This window comes from Melanerpes formicivorus, unplaced genomic scaffold (genome assembly GCF_026170545.1).
Source record: "Melanerpes formicivorus ecotype bairdi unplaced genomic scaffold, bMelFor1.0.p_v2 SCAF_70, whole genome shotgun sequence".
Lineage (NCBI taxonomy): Eukaryota > Metazoa > Chordata > Aves > Piciformes > Picidae > Melanerpes > Melanerpes formicivorus.
This window is the reverse complement of record NW_027142422.1, coordinates 3,431,843-3,453,807: the sequence shown is the minus strand read 5'-3', so window position 1 is coordinate 3,453,807 and position 21,965 is coordinate 3,431,843. Positions and strand designations below refer to the sequence as shown.

Below are 21,965 nucleotides of genomic sequence, written 5' to 3'. Positions count from 1 at the left end.
GACCCCCCCGGAGACCCTCCAGAGGCCGCCAGACACCTCTCGATGCCCACAAAGCCCCTCTAGACGCCCCAGAATACCTCTCTGCGCCTCCCTTCAGAGGCCACTCACACCCTTGGCAGCAGGCGACAGCAAGCAGTACCTGGCCGTGCCCACAAGGTGGGAGCAGTGAGCAGAAGAGTCAGGGGCGCTAGGGACACCGAGACTCCAGCAATGCCACACAGCAACCCACACGCTGTGGGGACCTGACACAGAGACCCCGAAACCACACTGAGGCACAGACCCCCCCACTCCTCCGTGACCCTCCAGACATGACCCAGGAGCCCCTCCAGAGGTCCCCAGACACCTCTAGATGCTCCCAGAACCCTTCACATGCCCCCAAATTCCCCTTTCATACCCCCAAGCCCACTTCAGATGACAGCAGACCCTCCTTAACAGGCCCCCAACGCTCAGCAGGTCCGGTGCTGCTGTGCCTCGGGAGCAGATCAGCTGGTCTCCCTGCAGAGCTTTTTCCATTCAATGAAAAAACAGCACACCACACACACACATGAAAGACAATCCACTGTTTTAATTGAGAGACAGTTGCTATTTCTGTTTCAAACCACACCCCACACCCCCCCGTGGCTCTGCTCAGGATGTGCTTTTCTCCTCTAGAAGCCTTTCTACAGAACAGAGGGGGGTCACGTCAAGGCCTTTCTGCACACAAATCACTGCCCTTCTGCAATCTCTCAATAAGCAGCACCGCTGTTCCTCGGCTGGAACACCTCACACTCACTCTTACACTTTCCCGGGGCTTTCCCTCCCCTCCAAGAACGTCCTGGCATTTCAAACATTTGGCATTTCAGGTCTGCAAGCAGCCTTTGTGGGAGGCTGCCCTCACCCCTCCCTCACTGCTCCTCTGCTGTATCCTCGCCCACCCCCCTGTGGCATCACAGAAGGAAAGACAGCCGAGCGGCTACGCTTCTGTTCTTTTTATCACCCCGAGCCGGGGACAGCCTTCTGGGCAAGGTTTGCAGCTTCAGCACACAGCTGAGCTTTGCTCTCACCCATTAAACCCTTTGGTGGTTTCAGCTTCCCGAGGATGTGTCGGCACAAGTCCTTGTCGGGGCACCGCAAACAGGGAGAGACAAAGCTCCGAGATCCAGGAAGAGGACGGCTGAGCAGACACTTCTAAAGAGAGAAACTTCATCAGCTGAACCTCACACTTCTCCCAGCTTTGCAACAGCAAAGAACTTTGTGAACAACACAGTGGTGCTCCTAAGGAGGTCACCAGCTTGCAAGTTACAGGAGAAATAAAAACCTTTTTATTACAGAAGCACTGGCAAAAATTTACGGACAGGAACAGCAGACGAGGAAATTCTGCAATTGAGCTAATGATAGACATCAGGCCTAGGATCTGGCTACCCTGACAAAGGATGCCAACAGGACAGAGTGAGGCCTCAGCAGCACTCCCAAAAAGCCCCACAGAGAGCCACAGGCTCTGGCCCGTGCCCCACCTACGGGCCGGCCCTCCTGGCAGCAGCGCAACACCACCTCTTCAGGAGCCCAGGGACTGACCTCAGCCCCCTAAGGGCCAGGCAAGGTTGGTTCCTGTTAGCTGCCTAAAGCAGCCTCCCCAGCCCTGCTTACAGGGACCTTGGGCTGCTGCTGGGGACAGAAGGGGGATGGAGGGCTCCACAACTCGTCACACAGACCCCGAGTACAGGGCTGTTAAGCTGACAGGGTGCCAAGGGAACAGGCTGCCATGAAGGCAGAGACCCAGGCCCTGAACTACAGGGTGGGTCACCTTGCCGCAGCAACACGACCCAGCGGCTTCGCTGTGTCCGACGAATAAAAGGAGGAAGTTCCACAGGAACAGAAGGGAAAACCTTTTCACTGTGTGTGCCAGAGCCCATGAGCAGGCTGCCCAGAGAGTTAGTGGAGTCTCTGGAGACATTCAAAACCTGCCCCAGGTGATCCTGCACTGGCACAGGGGTTGGACCGGATGCTATTTTGGGGTCCCTTCCAACCCCTAACACTCAGTGATTCTGTGATTAGCTATGCTGGTGACAGAGTCTCACTGAGTGGTCTTTAAAATGTTTTTCTTTTCTTTCAGCCTAGGAGTTTCATATTTAAATAGACCTTCTGCTCTGTCTTCCCCCTTCCTTCTTCCATCTTGCGTCTAAACACTAGGAGAGCTTGATGAGGTGTATCCTGGGCGTCCCAATGTAACACGTCTCAATTGCATACATGGATTTTGTAACCTTTTGCCCCATTGCTTGCACAGGGTGGATTAAGTTCATTACTTAGAGCTTGTCAGGACAGCTGTTGAAGTGCCCTATGCAATGCAGGAGGAGTTGAATCCCATAGGAAACCACATTACTGTGCTTTGTCAGCCTGGTTATGGTCAGAAACCTCCTTCATTTTTTTTTCTCTTAAACAGACATATCACATGAGTCCCCAGAATTAATTTGCCTCTTCTCATAATTATTTCTTTAAAACTGTCTTAGAAGTGTCTCTGTCCTTCCCTCTCCCTCTCTCTAGATACTGGCCTCCTGAGCCCATGGCAGACTTGCACAGAGCTACTGCGAACACCACTCTGCACGGCCTCTGGGGGGCTTTCAAGCACAGGCACCCCTGGAGAATCCAAACCTAACCTTGCAGCTGGCCTTAGAGCTCCTCTTTGGAAAACTGTCGCTGCCAGGGCCCACAAACCCAACATCCTCTGTCAGCAACCTGGATGTAAGAGCTGAAAAGTGTCAACAGAAATTGTACTTGGACACCTCAGGAAGATCCTTCAATGAAAGAGCTGGCTCCTCCTGAAGGGCAAGTATGAATGGAGCATTCAAAGTACCACACTTCAGAGCCTCCTACTTGCTAGCACTAAGACAATTGTTCATGTAGAACGACTGGCCACTCACTTCAACAAACCCCACAGAACTGGCTCCTATCAACTCTCCAGAAGACACTGCTGCACTAGCATGGCTGACTGACCGGCTCAGTTCAGGTGGCTTAGGATCTCACAGCGGGTACCACAAGAACTGAGGGGACTGCAATCTTTGCAGCTTCAACTTTCCTTCTCTGCTACTTCCTTTTTCAGATGGATTTTTTTCAAAGGGACTGCTGGACAGCAGAACAGGATGGATGGCCGGGCCCCAAGAGCGGTGGGGAACAGAGTTAAACCCAGCCGGTGGACGGCCGGGCACAAGTGGTGTTCCCCAGGACACCCCTTGTGAGAGAGTGAGTCCAGAGAACGGCCACAAAGCTGGTGAGGGGTCTGGATAACAAGTCTTAGGAGGAGTGGCTGAAGGAACTGGGACTGTTTAATCTGCAGAAGAGGAAGCTGAGGGAATTATGGTGTGGTCTGGCTTCAGCTCTCAACTACTTCCACGTTGAGCAAGGACAGCTTGTACTCACAGAAGGCACTGGCTGCTTGGGTTCAAGGTTCCTGCAGAGCTCAGGCTATCTCTCTTCATTAGTGAGGTCGTCCTGTCACCTAGGCAGAGAGAAGAAAATGCAGCTATGAAATTAGACCACTGGAATCGTGAGACTCGTTCTGTGTGCGACTCCAGGAGAATCCAAACCTAACCTTGGAGCTGCCCTGAAGAGCTCCTCTTTGGAAAAGTCTCGCTGCCGGGCCCCACAAACCCCACACCCTCTGTCAGCAAACCGGATGTACGAGCTGAAGAGTGTCGACAGAAACTGTACGTGGACAGCTCAGGAAGGTCCTGCCAGTCCCAGCACACCAGACCTGGAATGATCAAAGAAAGTCCGTTAACAACTGTCTGTGTGTCGGCTCATAGTTTGAGGAGAACCCCCCAACTCCTTCAGGACCCCCACAGATTCCCCAACTTAGATGCCCACAAAACCCCTTTGGAGGCACCCAAACCCCCCATCTCATACGCCCAGCTCCGTTTTAGGTACCCCCAGACGCTTCTAATGTCCCCAGACCCGCTGGTGGACCAGCCCAGAACCCCCTGACACTATCCCAGACCCTTTCAGGGGGCTCCACACCCCTTCTAGATGCTCACAAAACCCCTTCACCTGCCAAAAGAAACCTCTACCTGCCTCCAAACCCCATTTGGGGGCCACTCAGACCCCTTAGCAGCGGGTGGCAGCAACCAAGTCTGTTGCTCTCACCAATTAAACCTGGATGTTAGGAAGAAGGTCTTCATAGAATAGAATAGAGCAGGTTGAAAGAGAGATTGGCCTTTGGAATGTGCTGCCCAGGGAGGTGGTGGAGTCACCATCACTGGGAGTGTTTAGAAAGAGACTGGATGAGGCACTCAGTGCCGTGGTTTAGTTGATTGGAATGGAATGGACCGGACCAGGTTGGAAGAGACCTTCAAGATCATCGTGTCCAACCTATCATCCAACACCACCTAATCAACTAAACCATGCAACCAAGCACCCTATCCAGTCTCCTCCTGAACACCTCCAAAGATGGTGACTCCACCACCTCCCTGGGCAGCCCATTCCAATGGGCAATCACTCTCTCTGTGCAGAACCTCTTCCTAACCTCTAGCCTAAACCTCCCCTGGCACAGCTTGAGACTGTGTCCTCTTGTTCTGGTGCTGCTTGCCTGGAAGAAGAGACCAACCCCCACCTGGCTACAACCTCCCTTCAGGGAGTCGTAGAAAGCAAGAAGGTCTCCCCTGAGCCTCCTCTTCTCCAGGCTAAGCAACCCCAGCTCCCTCAGCCTCTCCTCACAGGCCTGTGCTCCAAACCCCTCCCCAGCTTTGTTGCCCTTCTCCGGACACCTTCCAGCAACTCAACGTCTTGCTTAAACGGAGGGGCCCAGAACTGGACACGGGACTCAAGGTGTGCCCTAACCAGTGCCAAGTGCAGGGGCAGAATGACCTCCCTGCTCCTGCTGGCCACTCTGATCCTGATATTGGCCAGGTTGCCAGTGGCCTTCTTGGCCACCCGTGCACGCTGCTGGTCACGACCAGAAGACAGGGATCGGAAGATTCTTTGGCCAAGCTGTAAGCCTCTTCCTAACATCCAGCCTAAACCTCCCCTGGCACAGCTTGAGACTGTGCCCTCTTGCTCTGGTGCTGCTTGCCTGGGAGAAGAGACCAACCCCCACCCGGCTACAACCAGAACTGAGGGGACTGCAATCTTTGCAGCTTCAGCTTTCCTTCTCTGCTACTTCTTTTTTCAGATGGATTTTTTTTCCATAGCGACCACCGGGACGCTGCCCCCCTGGCGCGAGCACAGCCGGGCTAGGGCGCAGGCGCCGGATCCATAGCGACCACCGGAACGCTGCCCCTCTGGCGCCAGCAGAGCCGGGCTAGGGCGCAGGCGCCGGATCCATAGCGACACTCGAGTCAAGCTCTCCGCTCTTCCCTTAAGAATTTTCGAGCATTCGGCGCAGTTAGGCTGCAGAAATTAGCTCCCACGGGGCGGCACACGCCGCGGCACGGCTGCACTGCGGCCATTACACACAGGGTTGAGCACTGAGCTCCCACGGAGCGCTATACGCCGCGGTACGGCTGCACTGCCGGCCATTACACACCAGGTGGCAGCATTGAGCTCCCCCGGGGCGGCACACGCCGCGGCACGGCTGCACTGCCGGCCATTACACACAGGGTGGCAGCATTGAGCTCCCACGGGGCCTCTGGGTACGGTTGAGGCAGCAGCCACCACCCCCGCAGAGCCCCACCAATCAAGCCCGGACACGCCCCCCCCCCCCCCCCCCAAAAGCCCCGCGCTGCCCCGCCGGTGGCCACCCCTCCAAGCCCCGCGCACCTCCAGCGGCTGCTATAGAGAAGCCCCACAAAGCAGCAGAGACTGGCACTGACCTGGGACACAGCAGAAGAGCTGCAACCTCTACCAGCCACAACCCTGAAAGCATCTGGCGCCATGTTGTTGAGGGCGGTGCCATGCTGGGGGGTGGGGTTCAGGCTGGGGGGCGGTGACACGCTGGAGGGGGGTGGTGACACGCTGGGCGGGGGCGGTGCCACGCTGGGGGGGCGGTGCCACGCTGGGGGGGCGGTGCCACGCCGGGGGGGGGCGGTGCCACGCCGGGGGGGGCGGTGCCACGCCGGGGGGGGCGGTGCCACGCCGGGGGGGGCGGTGCCACGCTGGAGGGGGGCGGTGACACGCCGGGGGGGGGCGGTGACACGCCGGGGGGGGCGGTGACACGCCGGGGGGGGGGCGGTGACACGCCGGAGGGGGGCGGTGACACGCCGGAGGGGGGCGGTGACACGCCGGAGGGGGGCGGTGACACGCTGGAGGGGGGCGGTGACACGCTGAGGGGGCGGTGCCACGCTGGGGGGGCGGTGCCACGCCGGGGGGGGGCGGTGCCTGCGTTGTCACCTCACTCTCAGCTTTCCATTGGGTTTTATTCCCCTCCAAGACAACACGTTGAGTTCTGAGCAGCTGAGGAGCCCTGGGGAACACCTGTACAGAAATGTTCCTCCAAGAGCTGTCAGAAAAACGTTCGTTCCGCCAGCAGGCAGCTCTGGCTTCAGAGCAAAAGCCTTCTGTGATCATTCTGTTTAGCTCAGCACCAGCTGCAGCCGTCGGTATTACCAAACTACACAGTAATGGCCTCCTCCCGGTGCCCTCCCGGTCCCAACAGTTTCCCCCCACCAAAGGACTGGCAGAGAACTGGAAGCGACTGGGAAGCAGATCCGGGCTAGGGCGCAGGCGCCGGATCCATAGCGACGCTCGAGTCAAGCTCTCCGCTCTCCCCCTAAGAATTTTCGAGCATTCAGCGCAGTTAGGCTGCAGAAATTAGCTCCCCCGGGGCGGCACACGCCGCGGCACGGCTGCACTGCCGGCCAGTACACACCGGGTGGCAGCATTGAGCTCCCCCGGGGCGGCACACGCCACGGCACGGCTGCACTGCCGGCCGTTACACACCGGGTGGCAGCACTGAGCACCTCCCTGGGCGTGGGCAGCAGCCGGGCCCCCACGTGGGTTTTATTTTCCAATGCTAAAAGCCTTTTAGAAGCAGAGAGGGCAGACAGGGGTCGTTTCCAAAGCTTTCTTACGCACCAGTCACTCCAAGCCCTCCCTCTCCAGCTGCAAACCAGAGGTTTGCCTCCGCCTCGCCTCACCCCAGTACTTACACTTTTAAAGATAGTGTGGTCCCCTCGGAGAATTTTCAGCACTTTAGGGGGGGGCCCCCAGCCCTCGCTCACCTGCTCCTCTGCTGCAGCAGCCCCCTGCCCCACGTGGCAGAACCAGCCCACCCACAATCCCCCCACTCCCTTTGATTCACCCCCAAAAAGGCACAAAATAAAGCAAACTGCCCAGCCAGCACCTCCTGCCTTTCACAGCAAGGACTGAACATTGCAGCTTTGGCCAAGACTATCAGCCCAAAGGAAGGCCTGGCCCCTGAGGAACTAAATGCAAGTGAACTATCTGACACCACCACAGTCCTGTGAATGTTGCAAAGCAGTAGTGCATGCAGTATAATAATTCGAAAGTTAAGGGCTGCTCAAGCTTTACACAAAGTATCCTATTCAGTTTTGGGTTCCACTTAACACAAAGTAAAAGTATAAAAGGTCAGAGGGAAAGCCAACTCTACCTCTGAACTACAGCAAGAAATACTGGAATCAAGGGGCCCTTTCTTCTGCTACTAATAGATGAAGAGAACATGAAAACTGATGGGCTAAACCAACAGGGCAAGATTAGAATAACTAGTAGAGAGAACGGAAGATACAAAGCTTCAACTACATCTGTTTAGCAACGACTCCTACCAGATAACTTCCATGCCATAACTTTACTGAATTCAAACAAGCCAGCTGGCGAAGCGTCTCGCTTACAGGCGGCCGACGAGGACACGCGCAGAAGGAAGAGGCGAGGGAACAAGTCCTGAGCTTTGCTGCAGGCTGTCCTGCGGCTTCCCCTACCGACTCTTTCCCGTACACCACCGCAGAATGAGTTGGGTGAATTTTGTCTCAAACCCATTAAACCCTTTGGTGGTTTCAGCTTCCCGAGGATGTGTCGGCACAAGTCCTTGTCGGGGCACCGCAAACAGGGAGAGACAAAGCTCCGAGATCCAGGAAGAGGACAGCTGAGCAGACACTTCTAAAAGAGAGAAACTTCATCAGCTGAACCTCACACTTCTCCCAGCTTTGCAACAGCAAAGAACTTTGTGAACAACACAGTGGTGCTCCTAAGGAGGTCACCAGCTTGCAAGTTACAGGAGAAATAAAAACCTTTTTATTACAGAAGCACTGGCAAAAATTTACGGACAGGAACAGCAGACGAGGAAATTCTGCAATTGAGCTAACGATAGACATCAGGCCTAGGATCTGGCTACCCTGACAAAGGATGCCAACAGGACAGAGTGAGGCCTCAGCAGCACTCCCAAAAAGCCCCACAGAGAGCCACAGGCTCTGGCCCGTGCCCCACCTACGGGCCGGCCCTCCTGGCAGCAGCGCAACACCACCTCTTCAGGAGCCCAGGGACTGACCTCAGCCCCCTAAGGGCCAGGCAAGGTTGGTTCCTGTTAGCTGCCTAAAGCAGCCTCCCCAGCCCTGCTTACAGGGACCTTGGGCTGCTGCTGGGGACAGAAGGGGGAATGGAGGGCTCCACAACTCGTCACACAGACCCCAAGTACAGGGCTGTTAAGCTGACAGGGTGCCAAGGGAACAGGCTGCCATGAAGGCACAGACCCAGGCCCTGAACTACAGGGTGGGTCACCTTGCCGCAGCAACACGACCCAGCGGCTTCGCTGTGTCCGACGAATAAAAGGAGGAAGTTCCACAGGAACAGAAGGGAAAACCTTTTCACTGTGTGTGCCAGAGCCCATGAGCAGGCTGCCCAGAGAGTTAGTGGAGTCTCTGGAGACATTCAAAACCTGCCCCAGGTGATCCTGCACTGGCACAGGGGTTGGACCGGATGCTATTTTGGGGTCCCTTCCAACCCCTAACACTCAGTGATTCTGTGATTAGCTATGCTGGTGACAGAGTCTCACTGAGTGGTCTTTAAAATGTTTTTCTTTTCTTTCAGCCTAGGAGTTTCATATTTAAATATACCTTCTGCTCTGTCTTCCCCCTTCCTTCTTCCATCTTGCGTCTAAAAACTAGGAGAGCTTGATGAGCTGTATCCTGGGCGTCCCAATGTAACACATCTCAATTGCATACATGGATTTTGTAATCTTTTGCCCCATTGCTTGCACAGGGTGGATTAAGTTCATTACTTAGAGCTTGTCAGGACAGCTGTTGAAGTGTCCTGTGCAATGCAGGAGGAGTTGAATCCCATAGGAAACCACATTACTGTGCTTTGTCAGCCTGGTTATGGTCAGAAACCTCCTTCATTTTTTTTTCTCTTAAACAGATATATCACATGAGTCCCCAGAATTAATTTGCCTCTTCTCATAATTATTTCTTTAAAACTGTCTTAGAAGTGTCTCTGTCCTTCCCTCTCCCTCTCTCTAGATACTGGCCTCCTGAGCCCATGGCAGACTTGCACAGAGCTACTGCGAGCACCACTCTGCACGGCCTCTGGGGGGCTTTCAAGCACAGGCACCCCTGGAGAATCCAAACCTAACCTTGCAGCTGGCCTTAGAGCTCCTCTTTGGAAAACTGTCGCTGCCAGGGCCCACAAACCCAACATCCTCTGTCAGCAACCTGGATGTAAGAGCTGAAAAGTGTCAACAGAAATTGTACTTGGACAGCTCAGGAAGATCCTTCAATGAAAGAGCTGGCTCCTCCTGAAGGGCAAGTATGAATGGAGCTCTCAAAGTACCACACTTCAGAGCCTCCTGCTTGCTAGCACTAAGACAATTGTTCATGTAGAACGACTGGCCACTCACTTCAACAAACCCCACAGAACTGGCTCCTATCAACTCTCCAGAAGACACTGCTGCACTAGCTTGGCTGCCTGACCGGCTCAGTTCAGGTGGCTTAGGATCTCACAGAGGGTACCACAAGAACTGAGGGGACTGCAGTCTTTGCAGCTTCAGCTTTCCTTCTCTGCTACTTCTTTTTTCAGATGGATTTTTTTTCAAAGGGACTGCTGGACAGCAGAACAGGATGGATGGCCAGGCCCCAAGAGCGGTGGGGAACAGAGTTAAACCCAGCTGGTGGCCGGCCGGGCACAAGTGGTGTTCCCCAGGACACCCCTTGTGAGAGAGTGAGTCCAGAGAAGGGCCACAAAGCTGGTGAGGGGTCTGGATAACAAGCCTTAGGAGGAGTGGCTGAAGGAACTGGGACTGTTTAATCTGCAGAAGAGGAAGCTAAGGGAATTATGGTGTGGTCTGGCTTCAGCTCTCAACTACTTCCACGTTGAGCAAGGACAGCTTGTACTCACAGAAGGCACTGGCTGCTTGGGTTCAAGGTTCCTGTAGAGCTCAGGTCTCTGAGACTTCTGAACAGCTGTGCTTAGCCCAAAATCAGACAGTTTCACATCACCCTGGGAAAAAAAAAAATCCAAGAAAAGAATTCAGAAAGATTGTGCTTGAGCAAAAGAAAAGGTTTAACCGCTGCACAGCCTCCTGAGCCCATGGCAGGCTTGCAGAGCTACTGTGAGCACCACTCTGCGCGGCCTCTGGGGGGTTTCAAGCACAGGCACTCCAGGAGACTGCAGGCACTCCACAGAGACTCCAAAACCTCACTGAGAACCCCCCAACTCCTTCAGGACCCCCACAGATTCCCCAACTTAGATGCCCACAAAACCCCTTTGGAGGCACCCAAACCCCCCATCTGATACGCCCAGCTCCGTTTTAGGTACCCCCAGACGCTTCTAATGTCCCCAGACCCGCTGGTGGACCAGCCCAGAACCCCCTGACACTATCCCAGACCCTTTCAGGGGGCTCCACACCCCTTCTAGATGCCCACAAATCCCCTTCACACGCCAAAAGAAACCTTTACCTGCCTCCAAACCCCATTTGGGGCCCACTCAGACCCCTTAGCAGCGGGTGGCAGCAACCAAGTCTGTTGCTCTCACCAATTAAACCCTTTGGTGCTCTCAGCTCTCTGACCCTGTGTCAGTGCAAGTCCTTGTCAGCCGGTACCTTTGTCCTGATCCAGGCAGAGAGAGAACTGCCAGGAACACAGCTTCGCTGCTCCGCTTGCGGCACGCCTGCTGCCGAGGGCAGCCTCGTCCGCAGCCTGCCCGAGAGGAACACGGCCCCTGGGGCCGGGGGACACACAAAAGCCTTCCACAAAGGAAACAAGGGAAGTCTCTTGGCCACTCTTCACGTGCCGAGTGCGATTGTCATGTGGAACACACCGCGGCATCTGGAATGAGTTTAAGTCCAGGTCTATGGCAGCACAGAGGTTCCTGGAATATCCCGGTACATCGATCCACAGGAGGTTGTCTTTCGGTCCCCAGTCTGATGCTTTGCAGCACAGCCATCACATCATTTCTCTCGAGTGCTTTGAACTGACAATTCATACAGGAGAATAAACCCAAACAGGAGTAAGCAGGTTGGAAAAGAACTTTGATCATCACCGGGCCCAGCAAGAGGACACAGTCTCAGGCTGCACCAGGGGAGGTTTAGGCTAGAGGTTAGGAAGAGGTTCTGCACAGAGAGAGTGATGGCCCATTGGAATGGGCTGCCCAGGGAGGTGGTGGAGTCACCATCTTTGGAGGTGTTCAGGAGGAGACTGGATAGGGTGCTTGGTTGCATGGTTTAGTTGATTAGGTGGTGTTGGATGATAGGTTGGACACGATGATCTTGAAGGTCTCTTCCAACTCGGTCTGGTCTATTCTTTTCTATTCCGTTCCATTCCATACCATTCCATTCCAACACCATCTAATCAACTAAACCATGGCACTGAGTGCCTCATCCAGTCTCTTTCTAAACACTTCCAGTGATGGTGACTCCCTGGGCACCACCTCACTGAGCAGCACATTCCAAAGGCCAATCTCTCTTTCAACCTGCTCTATTCTATTCTATGAAGACCTTCTTCCTAACATCCAGCCTAAACCTCCCCTGGCACAGCTTGAGACTGTGTCCTCTTGCTCTGGTGCTGCTTGCCTGGGAGAAGAGACCAACCCCCACCTGGCTACAACCAGAACTGAGGGGACTGCAGTCTTTGCAGCTTCAGCTTTCCTTCTCTGCTACTTCTTTTTTCAGATGGATTTTTTTTCAAAGGGACTGCTGGACAGCAGAACAGGATGGATGGCCGGGCCCCAAGAGCGGTGGGGAACAGAGTTAAACCCAGCCGGTGGCCGGCCGGGCACAAGTGGTGTTCCCCAGGACACCCCTTGTGAGAGAGTGAGTCCAGAGAAGGGCCACAAAGCTGGTGAGGGGTCTGGATAACAAGTCTTATGAGGAGTGGCTGAGGGAACTGGGACTGTTTAATCTGCAGAAGAGGAAGCTGAGGGAATTATGGTGTGGTCTGGCTTCAGCTCTCAACTACTTCCACGTTGAGCAAGGACAGCTTGTACTCACAGAAGGCACTGGCTGCTTGGGTTCAAGGTTCCTGCAGAGCTCAGGCTATCTCTCTTCATTAGTGAGGTCGTCCTGTCACCTAGGCAGAGAGATGAAAATGCAGCTATGAAATTAGACCACTGGAATCGTGAGAGTCGTTCTGTGTGCGACTCCAGGAGAATCCAAACCTAACCTTGGAGCTGCCCTGAAGAGCTCCTCTTTGGAAAGCTCTCGCTGCCGGGCCCCACAAACCCCACACCCTCTGTCAGCAAACCGGATGTACGAGCTGAAGGGTGTCGACAGAAACTGTACATGGACAGCTCAGGAAGATCCTGCCAGTCCCAGCACACCAGACCTGGAATGATCAAAGAAAGTCCGTTAACATCTCTCTGTGTGTCTGCTCATAGCTTGACGAGAACCCCCCAACTCCTTCAGGACCCCCCCAGATTCCCCAACTTAGATGCCCACAAAACCCCTTTGGAGGCACCCAAACCCCCCATCTCATACGCCCAGCTCCATTTTAGGTACCCCCAGACGCTTCTAATGTCCCCAGACCCGCTGGTAGACCAGCCCAGAACCCCCTGACACTATCCCAGACCCTTTCAGGGGGCTCCACACCCCTTCTAGATGCCCACAAAACCCATTCACCTGCCAAAAGAAACCTCTACCTGCCTCCAAACCCCATTTGGGGGCCACTCAGACCCCTTAGCAGCGGGTGGCAGCAACCAAGTCTGTTGCTCTCACCAATTAAACCTGGATGTTAGGAAGAAGGTCTTCATAGAATAGAATAGAGCAGGTTGAAAGAGAGATTGGCCTTTGGAATGTGCTGCCCAGGGAGGTGGTGGAGTCACCATCACTGGAAGTGTTTAGAAAGAGACTGGATGAGGCACTCAGTGCCGTGGTTTAGTTGATTGAAATGGAATGGACCGGACCAGGTTGGAAGAGACCTTCAAGATCATCGTGTCCAACCTATCATCCAACACCACCTAATCAACTAAACCATGCAACCAAGCACCCTATCCAGTCTCCTCCTGAACACCTCCAAAGATGGTGACTCCACCACCTCCCTGGGCAGCCCATTCCAATGGGCAATCACTCTCTCTGTGCAGAACCTCTTCCTAACCTCTAGCCTAAACCTCCCCTGGCACAGCTTGAGACTGTGTCCTCTTGTTCTGGTGCTGCTTGCCTGGAAGAAGAGACCAACCCCCACCTGGCTACAACCTCCCTTCAGGGAGTCGTAGAAAGCAAGAAGGTCTCCCCTGAGCCTCCTCTTCTCCAGGCTAAGCAACCCCAGCTCCCTCAGCCTCTCCTCACAGGCCTGTGCTCCAAACCCCTCCCCAGCTTTGTTGCCCTTCTCCGGACACCTTCCAGCAACTCAACGTCTTGCTTAAACGGAGGGGCCCAGAACTGGACACGGGACTCAAGGTGTGCCCTAACCAGTGCCAAGTGCAGGGGCAGAATGACCTCCCTGCTCCTGCTGGCCACTCTGATCCTGATATTGGCCAGGTTGCCAGTGGCCTTCTTGGCCACCCGTGCACGCTGCTGGTCACGACCAGAAGACAGGGATCGGAAGAGTCTTTGGCCAAGCTGTAAGCCTCTTCCTAACATCCAGCCTAAACCTCCCCTGGCACAGCTTGAGACTGTGTCCTCTTGTTCTGGTGCTGCTTGCCTGGGAGAAGAGACCAACCCCCACCCGGCTACAACCAGAACTGAGGGGACTGCAATCTTTGCAGCTTCAGCTTTCCTTCTCTGCTACTTCTTTTTTCAGATGGATTTTTTTTCCATAGCGACCACCGGGACGCTGCCCCCCTGGCGCGAGCAGAGCCGGGCTAGGTTGCAGGCGCCGGATCCATAGCGACCACCGGGACGCTGCCCCTCTGGCGCCAGCAGAGCCGGGCTAGGGCGCAGGCGCCGGATCCATAGCGACCACCGGGACGCTGCCCCTCTGGCGCCAGCAGAGCCGGGCTAGGGCGCAGGCGCCGGATCCATAGCGACACTCGAGTCAAGCTCTCCGCTCTCCGCTCTTCCCTTAAGAATTTTCGAGCATTCGGCGCAGTTAGGCTACAGAAATTAGCTCCCACGGGGCGGGACACTCCGCGGCACGGCTGCACTGCGGCCATTACACACAGGGTTGAGCACTGAGCTCCCACGGGGCGCTATACGCCGCGGTACGGCTGCACTGCCGGCCATTACACACCGGGTGGCAGCATTGAGCTCCCCCGGGGCGGCACACGCCGCGGCACGGCTGCACTGCCGGCCATTACACACAGGGTGGCAGCATTGAGCTCCCACGGGGCCTCTGGGTACGGTTGAGGCAGCAGCCGCCACCCCCGCAGAGCCCCACCGGTCAAGCCCGGACACGCCCCCCCCCCCCCCCCCCCCAAAAGCCCCGCGCTGCCCCGCCGGTGGCCACCCCCCCAAGCCCCGCGCACCTCCAGCGGCTGCTATAGAGAAACCCCACAAAGCAGCAGAGACTGGCACTGACCTGGGACACAGCAGAAGAGCTGCAACCTCTACCAGCCACAACCCTGAAAGCATCTGCCGCCATGTTGTTGAGGGCGGTGCCATGCTGGGGGGTGGGGTTCAGGCTGGGGGGCGGTGACACGCTGGAGGGGGGGTGGTGACACGCTGGGCGGGGGCGGTGCCACGCTGTGGGGGCGGTGCCACGCGGGGGGGGGCGGTGACACGCTGGAGGGGGGGCGGTGACACGCTGGAGGGGGGCGGTGACACGCTGGAGGGGGGCGGTGACACGCTGGAGGGGGGGCGGTGACACGCTGGAGGGGGGCGGTGACACGCTGGAGGGGGGCGGTGACACGCTGCGGGGGGCGGTGACACGCTGCGGGGGGGCGGTGACACGCTGGAGGGGGGCGGTGACACGCTGGAGGGGGGCGGTGACACGCTGGGGGGGGCGGTGACACGCTGGGAGGGGCGGTGACACGCTGGGGGGGCGGTGCCACGCTGGGGAAGGCGGTGACACGCTGGAGGGGGGGCGGTGACACGCTGGGGAGGCGGTGACACGCTGGAGGGGGGCGGTGACACGCTGAGGGGGCGGTGCCACGCTGGGGGGGCGGTGCCACGCCGGGGGGGGCGGTGCCTGCGTTGTCACCTCACTCTCAGCTTTCCATTGGGTTTTATTCCCCTCCAAGACAACACGTTGAGTTCTGAGCAGCTGAGGAGCCCTGGGGAACACCTGTACAGAAATGTTCCTCCAAGAGCTGTCAGAAAAACGTTCGTTCCGCCAGCAGGCAGCTCTGGCTTCAGAGCAAAAGCCTTCTGTGATCATTCTGTTTAGCTCAGCACCAGCTGCAGCCGTCGGTATTACCAAACTACACAGTAATGGCCTCCTCCCGGTCCCAACAGTTTCCCCCCACCAAAGGACTGGCAGAGAACTGGAAGCGACTGGGAAGCAGATCCGCGCTAGGGCGCAGGCGCCGGATCCATAGCGACGCTCGAGTCAAGCTCTCCGCTCTCCCCCTAAGAATTTTCGAGCATTCAGCGCAGTTAGGCTGCAGAAATTAGCTCCCCCGGGGCGGCACACGCCGCGGCACGGCTGCACTGCCGGCCAGTACACACCGGGTGGCAGCACTGAGCACCTCCCTGGGCGTGGGCAGCAGCCGGGCCCCCACGTGGGTTTTATTTTCCAATGCTAAAAGCCTTTTAGAAGCAGAGAGGGCAGACAGGGGTCCTTTCCAAAGCTTTCTTACGCACCAGTCACTCCAAGCCCTCCCTCTCCAGCTGCAAACCAGAGGTTTGCCTCCGCCTCGCCTCACCCCAGTACTTACACTTTTAAAGATAGTGTGGTGCCCTCGGAGAATTTTCAGCACTTTAGGGGGGGGCCCCCAGCCCTCGCTCACCTGCTCCTCTGCTGCAGCAGCCCCCTGCCCCACGTGGCAGAACCAGCCCACCCACAATCCCCCCACTCCCTTTGATTCGCCCCCAGAAAGGCACAAAATAAAGCAAACTGCCCAGCCAGCACCTCCTGCCTTTCACAGCGAGGACTGAACATTGCAGCTTTGGCCAAGACTATCAGCCCAAAGGAAGGCCTGGCCCCTGAGGAGCTAAATGCAAGTGAACTGTCTGACACCACCACAGTCCTGTGAATGTTGCAAAGCAGTAGTGCATGCAGTATAATAATTCGAAAGTTAAGGGCTGCTCAAGCTTTACACAAAGTATCCTATTCAGTTTTGGGTTCCACTTAACACAAAGTAAAAGTATAAAAGGTCAGAGGGAAAGCCAACTCTACCTCTGAACTACAGCAAGAAATACTGGAATCAAGGGGCCCTTTCTTCTGCTACTAATAGATGAAGAGAACATGAAAACTGATGGGCTAAACCAACAGGGCAAGATTAGAATAACTAGTAGAGAGAACGGAAGATACAAAGCTTCAACTACATCTGTTTAGCAACGACTCCTACCAGATAACTTCCATGCCATAACTTTACTGAATTCAAACAAGCCAGCTGGCGAAGCGTCTCGCTTACAGGCGGCCGACGAGGACACGCGCAGAAGGAAGAGGCGAGGGAACAAGTCCTGAGCTTTGCTGCAGGCTGTCCTGCGGCTTCCCCTACCGACTCTTTCCCGTACACCACCGCAGAATGAGTTGGGTGAATTTTGTCTCAAACCCATTAAACCCTTTGGTGGTTTCAGCTTCCCGAGGATGTGTCGGCACAAGTCCTTGTCGGGGCACCGCAAACAGGGAGAGACAAAGCTCCGAGATCCAGGAAGAGGACGGCTGAGCAGACACTTCTAAAAGAGAGAAACTTCATCAGCTGAACCTCACACTTCTCCCAGCTTTGCAACAGCAAAGAACTTTGTGAACAACACAGTGGTGCTCCTAAGGAGGTCACCAGCTTGCAAGTTACAGGAGAAATAAAAACCTTTTTATTACAGAAGCACTGGCAAAAATTTACGGACAGGAACAGCAGACGAGGAAATTCTGCAATTGAGCTAACGATAGACATCAGGCCTAGGATCTGGCTACCCTGACAAAGGATGCCAACAGGACAGAGTGAGGCCTCAGCAGCACTCCCAAAAAGCCCCACAGAGAGCCACAGGCTCTGGCCCGTGCCCCACCTACGGGCCGGCCCTCCTGGCAGCAGCGCAACACCACCTCTTCAGGAGCCCAGGGACTGACCTCAGCCCCCTAAGGGCCAGGCAAGGTTGGTTCCTGTTAGCTGCCTAAAGCAGCCTCCCCAGCCCTGCTTACAGGGACCTTGGGCTGCTGCTGGGGACAGAAGGGGGAATGGAGGGCTCCACAACTCGTCACACAGACCCCGAGTACAGGGCTGTTAAGCTGACAGGGTGCCAAGGGAACAGGCTGCCATGAAGGCAGAGACCCAGGCCCTGAACTACAGGGTGGGTCACCTTGCCGCAGCAACACGACCCAGCGGCTTCGCTGTGTCCGACGAATAAAAGGAGGAAGTTCCACAGGAACAGAAGGGAAAACCTTTTCACTGTGTGTGCCAGAGCCCTGGAGCAGGCTGCCCAGAGAGTTAGTGGAGTCTCTGGAGACATTCAAAACCTGCCCCAGGTGATCCTGCACTGGCACAGGGGTTGGACCGGATGCTATTTTGGGGTCCCTTCCAACCCCTAACACTCAGTGATTCTGTGATTAGCTATGCTGGTGACAGAGTCTCACTGAGTGCTCTTTAAAATGTTTTTCTTTTCTTTCAGCCTAGGAGTTTCATATTTAAATATACCTTCTGCTCTGTCTTCCCCCTTCCTTCTTCCATCTTGCGTCTAAAAACTAGGAGAGCTTGATGAGCTGTATCCTGGGCGTCCCAACGTAACACATCTCAATTGCATACATGGATTTTGTAATCTTTTGCCCCATTGCTTGCACAGGGTGGATTAAGTTCATTACTTAGAGCTTGTCAGGACAGCTGTTGAAGTGTCCTGTGCAATGCAGGAGGAGTTGAATCCCATAGGAAACCACATTACTGTGCTTTGTCAGCCTGGTTATGGTCAGAAACCTCCTTCATTTTTTTTTCTCTTAAACAGATATATCACATGAGTCCCCAGAATTAATTTGCCTCTTCTCATAATTATTTCTTTAAAACTGTCTTAGAAGTGTCACTGTCCTTCCCTCTCCCTCTCTCTAGATACTGGCCTCCTGAGCCCATGGCAGACTTGCACAGAGCTACTGCGAGCACCACTCTGCACGGCCTCTGGGGGGCTTTCAAGCACAGGCACCCCTGGAGAATCCAAACCTAACCTTGCAGCTGGCCTTAGAGCTCCTCTTTGGAAAACTGTCGCTGCCAGGGCCCACAAACCCAACATCCTCTGTCAGCAACCTGGATGTAAGAGCTGAAAAGTGTCAACAGAAATTGTACTTGGACAGCTCAGGAAGATCCTTCAATGAAAGAGCTGGCTCCTCCTGAAGGGCAAGTATGAATGGAGCTCTCAAAGTACCACACTTCAGAGCCTCCTGCTTGCTAGCACTAAGACAATTGTTCATGTAGAACGACTGGCCACTCACTTCAACAAACCCCACAGAACTGGCTCCTATCAACTCTCCAGAAGACACTGCTGCACTAGCTTGGCTGCCTGACCGGCTCAGTTCAGGTGGCTTAGGGTCTCACAGAGGGTACCACAAGAACTGAGGGGACTGCAGTCTTTGCAGCTTCAACTTTCCTTCTCTGCTACTTCTTTTTTCAGATGGATTTTTTTTCAAAGGGACTGCTGGACAGCAGAACAGGATGGATGGCCGGGCCCCAAGAGCGGTGGGGAACAGAGTTAAACCCAGCCGGTGGCCGGCCGGGCACAAGTGGTGTTCCCCAGGACACCCCTTGTGAGAGAGTGAGTCCAGAGAAGGGCCACAAAGCTGGTGAGGGGTCTGGATAACAAGTCTTATGAGGAGTGGCTGAGGGAACTGGGACTGTTTAATCTGCAGAAGAGGAAGCTGAGGGAATTATGGTGTGGTCTGGCTTCAGCTCTCAACTACTTCCACGTTGAGCAAGGACAGCTTGTACTCACAGAAGGCACTGGCTGCTTGGGTTCAAGGTTCCTGCAGAGCTCAGGCTATCTCTCTTCATTAGTGAGGTCGTCCTGTCACCTAGGCAGAGAGATGAAAATGCAGCTATGAAATTAGACCACTGGAATCGTGAGAGTCGTTCTGTGTGTGACTCCAGGAGAATCCAAACCTAACCTTGGAGCTGCCCTGAAGAGCTCCTCTTTGGAAAGCTCTCGCTGCCGGGCCCCACAAACCCCACACCCTCTGTCAGCAAACCGGATGTACGAGCTGAAGGGTGTCGACAGAAACTGTACATGGACAGCTCAGGAAGATCCTGCCAGTCCCAGCACACCAGACCTGGAATGATCAAAGAAAGTCCGTTAACATCTCTCTGTGTGTCTGCTCATAGCTTGACGAGAACCCCCCAACTCCTTCAGGACCCCCCCAGATTCCCCAACTTAGATGCCCACAAAACCCCTTTGGAGGCACCCAAACCCCCCATCTCATACGCCCAGCTCCATTTTAGGTACCCCCAGACGCTTCTAATGTCCCCAGACCCGCTGGTAGACCAGCCCAGAACCCCCTGACACTATCCCAGACCCTTTCAGGGGGCTCCACACCCCTTCTAGATGCCCACAAAACCCCTTCACACGCCAAAAGAAACCTTTACCTGCCTCCAAACCCCATTTGGGGGCCACTCAGACCCCTTAGCAGCGGGTGGCAGCAACCAAGTCTGTTGCTCTCACCAATGAAACCAGGATGTTAGGAAGAAGGTCTTCATAGAATAGAATAGAGCAGGTTGAAAGAGAGATTGGCCTTTGGAATGTGCTGCCCAGGGAGGTGGTGGAGTCACCATCACTGGGAGTGTTTAGAAAGAGACTGGATGAGGCACTCAGTGCCATGGTTTAGTTGATTGGAATGGGATGGAATGGACCGGACCAGGTTGGAAGAGACCTTCAAGATCATCGTGTCCAAGCTATCATCCAACACCACCTAATCAACTAAACCATGCAACCAAGCACCCTATCCAGTCTCCTCCTGAACACCTCCAAAGATGGTGACTCCACCACCTCCCTGGGCAGCCCATTCCAATGGGCAATCACTCTCTCTGTGCAGAACCTCTTCCTAACCTCTAGCCTAAACCTCCCCTGGCACAGCTTGAGACTGTGTCCTCTTGTTCTGGTGCTGCTTGCCTGGAAGAAGAGACCAACCCCCACCTGGCTACAACCTCCCTTCAGGGAGTCGTAGAAAGCAAGAAGGTCTCCCCTGAGCCTCCTCTTCTCCAGGCTAAGCAACCCCAGCTCCCTCAGCCTCTCCTCACAGGCCTGTGCTCCAAACCCCTCCCCAGCTTTGTTGCCCTTCTCCGGACACCTTCCAGCAACTCAACGTCTTGCTTAAACGGAGGGGCCCAGAACTGGACACGGGACTCAAGGTGTGCCCTAACCAGTGCCAAGTGCAGGGGCAGAATGACCTCCCTGCTCCTGCTGGCCACTCTGATCCTGATATTGGCCAGGTTGCCAGTGGCCTTCTTGGCCACCCGTGCACGCTGCTGGTCACGACCAGAAGACAGGGATCGGAAGAGTCTTTGGCCAAGCTGTAAGCCTCTTCCTAACATCCAGCCTAAACCTCCCCTGGCACAGCTTGAGACTGTGTCCTCTTGTTCTGGTGCTGCTTGCCTGGGAGAAGAGACCAACCCCCACCCGGCTACAACCAGAACTGAGGGGACTGCAATCTTTGCAGCTTCAGCTTTCCTTCTCTGCTACTTCTTTTTTCAGATGGATTTTTTTTCCATAGCGACCACCGGGACGCTGCCCCTCTGGCGCCAGCAGAGCCGGGCTAGGGCGCAGGCGCCGGATCCATAGCGACCACCGGGACGCTGCCCCTCTGGCGCCAGCAGAGCCGGGCTAGGGCGCAGGCGCCGGATCCATAGCGACACTCGAGTCAAGCTCTCCGCTCTCCGCTCTTCCCTTAAGAATTTTCGAGCATTCGGCGCAGTTAGGCTGCAGAAATTAGCTCCCACGGGGCGGCACACGCCGCGGCACGGCTGCACTGCGGCCATTACACACAGGGTTGAGCACTGAGCTCCCACGGGGCGCTATACGCCGCGGTACGGCTGCACTGCCGGCCATTACACACCGGGTGGCAGCATTGAGCTCCCCCGGGGCGGCACACGCCGCGGCACGGCTGCACTGCCGGCCATTACACACAGGGTGGCAGCATTGAGCTCCCACGGGGCCTCTGGGTACGGTTGAGGCAGCAGCCGCCACCCCCGCAGAGCCCCACCGGTCAAGCCCGGACACGCCCCCCCCCCCCCCCCCCCCCAAAAGCCCCGCGCTGCCCCGCCGGTGGCCACCCCCCCAAGCCCCGCGCACCTCCAGCGGCTGCTATAGAGAAACCCCACAAAGCAGCAGAGACTGGCACTGACCTGGGACACAGCAGAAGAGCTGCAACCTCTACCAGCCACAACCCTGAAAGCATCTGGCGCCATGTTGTTGAGGGCGGTGCCATGCTGGGGGGTGGGGTTCAGGCTGGGGGGCGGTGACACGCTGGAGGGGGGTGGTGACACGCTGGGCGGGGGCGGTGCCACGCTGGGGGGGCGGTGCCACGCTGGGGGGGCGGTGCCACGCTGGGGGGGCGGTGCCACGCTGGAGGGGGGCGGTGACACGCTGGAGGGGGGCGGTGACACGCTGGAGGGGG

At 55.9% G+C, this 21,965-nt stretch overlaps 2 long non-coding RNA genes across 2 annotated transcripts; both read right to left on the bottom strand.

Annotated features, from left to right (window-relative positions):
• Positions 1 to 7,370: 7,370 nt before the first annotated feature.
• On the bottom strand, positions 7,371 to 19,690 carry LOC137453698 (uncharacterized). The gene is made up of 7 exons (XR_010990442.1): positions 19,464 to 19,690; positions 19,292 to 19,370; positions 12,510 to 12,671; positions 12,338 to 12,416; positions 10,952 to 11,322; positions 10,249 to 10,350; positions 7,371 to 8,019 (listed from the first exon to the last, which is right to left on the bottom strand). It is a non-coding gene; the product is annotated as an uncharacterized lncRNA (long non-coding RNA).
• LOC137453699 (uncharacterized) lies at positions 16,414 to 18,593 on the bottom strand. The gene is made up of 2 exons (XR_010990443.1): positions 18,531 to 18,593; positions 16,414 to 17,062 (listed from the first exon to the last, which is right to left on the bottom strand). It is a non-coding gene; the product is annotated as an uncharacterized lncRNA (long non-coding RNA).
• Positions 19,691 to 21,965: the final 2,275 nt, after the last annotated feature.